General features: G+C 57.2%; 1 protein-coding gene across 1 annotated transcript in view; it reads right to left on the reverse strand.

Annotated features, from left to right (window-relative positions):
* The window catches only part of LOC142257368 (uncharacterized), a 560,365-nt gene extending 559,054 nt beyond the window's left edge, over positions 1-1,311 (reverse strand). The window contains exon 1 of the mRNA XM_075329457.1: positions 1,182-1,311. The gene's annotated coding sequence lies outside the window, so the exon portion shown is untranslated. The remainder of the gene's footprint in view (positions 1-1,181) is intronic.
* Positions 1,312-6,000: the final 4,689 nt, after the last annotated feature.

Genomic DNA, 6,000 nt, shown 5'->3' on the forward strand with positions numbered 1-6,000 from the left:
TCTGTCGCTCTCTCTCCCCCATGTGTAGTGGGGGGTCTGTCGCTCTCTCTCCCCCATGTGTAGTGGGGGGTCTGTCGCTCTCTCTCCCTCATGTGTAGTGCGGGGTCTGTCGCTCTCTCTCCCCAATGTGTAGTGCGGGGTCTGTCGCTCTCTCCCCCTCATGTGTAGTGCGGGGTCTGTCGCTCTCTCTCCCTCATGTGTAGTGCGGGGGTCTGTCGCTCTCTCTCCTCCATGTGTAGTGCGGGGTCTCTCGTTGCACCCTCCATAGTGGGTCTTTATAGTGGAGAGTATCGGAGTGAGGAGAAGATGCTGAATACCATGAAACTGGTGACAATGAGGAAATAACGTTTTGTTATGAAATCCCCGGGGTCCGATTCCTGCACAAAAGCTTCCGAATACGAGGAAAACAGACGCAGACTCAGAGAAGGTCACACACACTCCGGGACCCCTCAGTGATGACCCCCCACAGGTCACACACACTCCGGGACCCCTCAGTGATGACCCCCCACAGGTCACACACACTCCGGGACCCCTCAGTGATGACCCCCCACAGGTCACACACACTCCGGGACCCCTCAGTGATGACCCCCCACAGGTCACACACACTCCGGGACCCCTCAGTGATGTCCCCCCACAGGTCACACACACTCCGGGACCCCTCAGTGATGTCCCCCCACAGGTCACACACACTCCGGGACCCCTCAGTGATGGCCCCCCACAGGTCACACACACTCCGGGACCCCTCAGTGATGTCCCCCCACAGGTCACACACACTCCGGGACCCCTCAGTGATGTCCCCCCACAGGTCACACACACTCCGGGACCCCTCAGTGATGTCCCCCCACAGGTCACACACACTCCGGGACCCCTCAGTGATGTCCCCCCACAGGTCACACACACCCCGGGACCCCTCAGTGATGACCCCCCACAGGTCACACACACCCCGGGACCCCTCAGTGATGTCCCCCCACAGGTCACACACACTCCGGGACCCCTCAGTGATGGCCGCGCTCCCCCCACAGGTCACACACACTCCGGGACCCCTCAGTGATGGCCCCCCACAGGTCACACACACACTCCGGGACCCCTCAGTGATGGCCGCGCTCCCCCCACAGGTCACAGAGGAGTCCCCGTCTCTACAGCCCGCGCTGCCCCTGCACAGAGGAGCCGGGGACACTCACAGCTGCAGCAATGAGGCCGCTTCTTCTGCTGGGATGTAGCGGAGGGGATGTGCGGGGTTTCCCGGGGCAGGCAGCGGGGGCCGCCTCTTGTGCTGAGGGACTCTGGCTCCTCCGCACTCTGATATCCTGATGGGTGACGTCACCGGAAGGGGCGGGGCAGTGCTCGGGCTGTGCAGAGCTGTGGGCGGGGCAGAGCTGTGGGCGGGGCAGGGCTGTGGGCGGGGCATGGCTCAGGCTGTGTAGAGCTGTGGGCGGGGCAGAGCTGTGGGCGGGGCATAGCTGTGGGCGGGGCTCGGGCTGTGCAGAGCGGACGGATCCTGACCCTGAGGTGGAGAAGATTCAGCGGCTCCTCGTTAGTTCTAGAACTTTCCTCTCAGACTGGATTTTGCCTCCGGTCATTTCTTGGGGCTGCAGCTCGTGTATATCTCACAGGGAATGGCCTGAAGCTGCAGCACGGGGCTGTGGGGGCTTCTATAAGGAGGGGATATGGGGGGGCTACACAGGGCAGGGGGAGGGGCTGTGGAGGCTTCTATAAGGAGGCGGATATGGGGGGCTACACAGGGCAGGGGGAGGGGCTGTGGGGGCTTCTATAAGGAGGGGGATATGGGGGGCTACACAGGGCAGGGGGGAGGCTGTGGGGGCTTCTATAAGGAGGGGGATATGGGGGGGCTACACATGGCAGGGGGAGGGGCTGTGGGGGCTTCTATAAGAAGGGGATATGGGGGGCTACACAGGGCAGGGGGAGGGGCTGTGGAGGCTTCTATAAGGAGGGGATATGGGGGCTACACAGGGCAGGGGGAGGGGCTGTGGAGGCTTCTATAAGGAGGGGAAATGGGGGGCTACACAGGGCAGGGGGAGGGGCTGTGGGGGCTTCTATAAGGAGGGGATATGGGGGGGCTACACAGGGCAGGGGGAGGGGCTGTGGGGGCTTCTATAAGGAGGGGGATATGGGGGGCTACACAGGGCAGGAGGAGGGGCTGTGGGGGCTTCTATAAGGAGGGGGATATGGGGGCTACACAGAGGAGGGGCTGTGGAGGCTTCTATAAGGAGGGGATATGGGGGGCTACACAGGGCAGGGGGAGGGGCTGTGGGGGCTTCTATAAGGAGGGGGATATGGGGGCTACACAGGGCAGGGGGAGGGGCTGTGGAGGCTTTCATAACGAATGTGAGGATAACACTAGGCAGTAGGCGACGCTGCAGGCGGGGGGGCGATGCTGAACGCTTGATGGGGCTTACACTGGGCAGGGGGCTATACTGCACGTTTGGGGGGCTCGCAGGGGGCGAAGCTGCATGCTTTGGGGGGGGCTCGCAGTAGGTTACGCTGCACGTTTTGGGGTCTTGAACTGGGCAGGGGGCGAAGCTGCACGCTTGAGGGGGCGAAGCTGCATGTTATGGGGGGGCTCACACTGGGCAGGGGGTGTCGCTGCACTTTTGGGGGAGATCGCAGAAGGCGACGCTGCATGTTTGGCGTGGTTCGAGCTGGGCAGTGGCTGCGGGGAGGGGGCCCCTGCGTGTGTGGGTGGAGCCGTGTGTGTGTGTGGGGTCCATGTGTGTGTGTGTGGGGTCCATGTGTGTGTGTGTGGGGTCCATGTGTGTGTGTGTGGGGTCCGTGTGTGTGTGGGGTCCGTGTGTGTGTGGGGGGGGTCCGTGTGTGTGTGGGGTCCATGTGTGTGTGTGGGGTCCATGTGTGTGTGTGGGGTCCATGTGTGTGTGTGGGGTCCATGTGTGTGTGTGTGTGGGGTCCATGTGTGTGTGGGGTCCATGTGTGTGTGTGGTCCGTGTGTGTGTGGTCCGTGTGTGTGTGGTCCGTGTGTGTGTGTGGGGTCCATATGTGTGTGTGGGGTCCGTGTGTGTGGGGTCCGTGTGTGTGGGGTCCTTGTGTGTGGGGTCCGTGTGTGTGTGGGGTCCGTGTGCGAGTGTGTGTGTGTGGGGTCCGTGTGTGTGTGTGTGGGGGCCGTGTGTGTGTGTGGGGGGGGGCCGTGTGTGTGTGTGGGCCGTTTGTGTGTGTGTGTGTGTGTGGGGGGGGGCGTGTGTGTGTGGAGGGGGGCCGTGTGTGTGTGGGGGAGAGAGGCTGCACATTGGGGAGGGGCTCGCAGGGGGAGAAATGAGCAATAGAAAAACAGAGGGCACTCACCGTATACAGTCATGGCCAAAAGTTTTGAGAATGCTACAAATATTAATTTTTACAAAGTCTACTGCTTAAGTTTTTCTAATGGCAATTTGCATATATTCCAGAATGTCATAAAGAGTGATCAGTAACAGCAATTACTTGCAAAGTCAATATTGGCTAAGAAAATGAACTTCAACCCCCAAAACACATTTCAACAGCATTGCATTCCTGCCTTAAAAGGAGCAGCTAACATTGTTTTAGTGATTGTTCCAGTAACACAGGTGTGGGTGTTGATGAGGACAGGGCTGGCGATCAATCAGTCATGATTAAGTAAGAATGACACCACTGGACACTTTAAAAGGAGGCTGGTGCTTGGTATCATTGTTTCTCTTCAGTTAACCATGGTTATCTCTAAAGAAACACGTGCAGCCATCATTGCTCTGCACAAAAATGGCCTATTACAGGGAAGAGTATCGCAGCTACAAAGATTGCACCTCTGTCAACAATCTATCGCATCATCAAGAACTTCAAGGAGAGAGCTTCCATTGTTGCCAAAAAGGCTTCAGGGCGCCCAAGAAGGACCAGCAAACGCCAGGACCGTATCTTAAAACTTTCAGCTGCGGGATCGGACTACCAGCAGTGCCGAGCTAGCTCAGCAATGGCAGCGGCTGGTGTGAGTGCTTCTGCACGCATTGTGAGGCGGAGACTGCTTGAGCAAGGCCTGGTTTCAAGGAGGGCAGCAAAGAAGCCACTTCTCTCCAGAAAAAACATCAGGGACCGACTGATATTCTGCAAAAGGTACAGGGAGTGGACTGCTGAGGACTGGGGTAAAGTCATTGTCTCAGATCAATCCCCTTTTCGATTGTTTGGGACATCTGGAAAACAGCTTATTAGGAGAAGAAAAGGTGAGCGCTACCACCAGTCTTGTCTCATGCCAACTGTTAAGCATCCGGAAACCATTCATGTGTGGGGTTGCTTCTCAGCCAAGGGAATCGCACCACTCACAGTCTTGCCTAAAAACACAGCCATGAATAAAGAATGGTACCAGAATGTCCTCCAAGAGCAACTTCTCCCAACGGTCCAAGAGTAGTTTGGCGCCCAACAATGCCTTTTCCAGCATGATGGAGCACCTTGCCATAAAGCAAAGGTGATCACTAAATGGCTCATGGAACAAAACATAGAGATTTTGGGTCCAGGGCCTGGAAACTCCCCAGATCTTAATCCCATTGAGAACTTGTGGGCAATCATCAAGAGACGGGTGGACAAACAAAAACCAACAAATTCTGGCAAAATGCAAGCATTGCTTATGCAAGAATGGACAGCTATCAGTCAGGATTTGATCCAGAAGTTGATTGAGAGCATGCCAGGGAGAATTGCAGAGGTCCTGAAGAAGAAGGGTCAACACTGCAAATACTGACTTGCTGCATTAACTCATTCTGTCAATATAACCTTTTGGTCTCATAATATGATTGCAATTATATTTCTGTATGTGATGTAAACATCAGACAAACACAATTAAAAACCAGAGGGCAACAGATCATGTGCAAATGTAATTTTGGTGTCATTCTCAAAACTTTTGGCCATGACTGTATAAGCAGTAAAAAACTTTCACTTTATTGATTGTCAGGAGTAGGCATAAAATACAGAACAGAGGGGAGAGGGACTGACCCCACACAGACGACAGCTGTTTCGCACCAGCAACCGGCGCTTTGACAAGTCCCTTGTGTGTGTGTCCCTTGTGAAAGCGCCGGTTGCTGGTGCGAAACAGCTGTCGTCTGTGTGGGGTCAGTCCCTCTCCCCTCTGTTCTGTATTTTATGCCTACTCCTGACAATCAACAAAATGAGAAAGTTTTTTACTGCTTATATAAGGTGAGTGCCCTCCGTTTTTCTACTGCTCATTTTACATGCGTCTTTGGCTTTTGGCATGGGGCACCCCAGTTAGCAGTGCTGTGCTAGACATTTTTTCCCTGCCTTGCTTCAGTTGACGTACTCTGCGCTAATCACCAGCTGGAGGCTTTAGTGCCTGGTTTATTTTCCTTCTCATTATGTGGTATCTCGCAGGGAGAGAGGCTGCATATTGGGGGGGGAGGGCTCGCAAGGGGAGAGAGGCTGCACATTGGGGGGGAGGGCTCGCAAGGGGAGAGAGGCTGCACATTGGGGGGGAGGGCTCGCAAGGGGAGAGAGGCCGCACATTGGGGGGGGAGGGCTCGCAAGGGGAGAGAGGCTGCACATTGGCGGGGGCTCGCCGGGAGAGAGGCTGCACGTTGGCGGGGGCTCACAGGGGGAGAGAGGCTGCACATTGGGGGAGGCTCGCAGGGGGAAAGAGGGTGCACATTGGGGGAGGCTCGCAGGGAGAGAGAGGCTGCACATTGGGGGAGGCTCGCAGGGGGAGAGAGGCTGCACATTGGGGGAGGCTCGCAGGGGGAAAGAGGCTGCACGTTGGTGGGGGGCTCGCAGGGGGGAAAGAGGCTGCACGTTGGAGTGGGGGGCTCGCAGGGGGAAAGAGGCTGCACGTTGGGGTGGGGGGCTCGCAGGGGGAAAGAGGCTGCATGTTGGGGTGGGGGGCTCGCAGGGGGGAAAAAAAGGCTACATGTTGGGGGAGGCTCGCACAGGGCATGGGGGGCTCACACTGGGCAGGGGGCGACGCTGCACGTTTGGAAGTTCTTGCAGGGGGCTATACTGCGCGTTTGGGGGTGCTCGCAGGGGGTG

Source organism: Anomaloglossus baeobatrachus, chromosome 1, assembly GCF_048569485.1.
Source record: "Anomaloglossus baeobatrachus isolate aAnoBae1 chromosome 1, aAnoBae1.hap1, whole genome shotgun sequence".
Lineage (NCBI taxonomy): Eukaryota > Metazoa > Chordata > Amphibia > Anura > Aromobatidae > Anomaloglossus > Anomaloglossus baeobatrachus.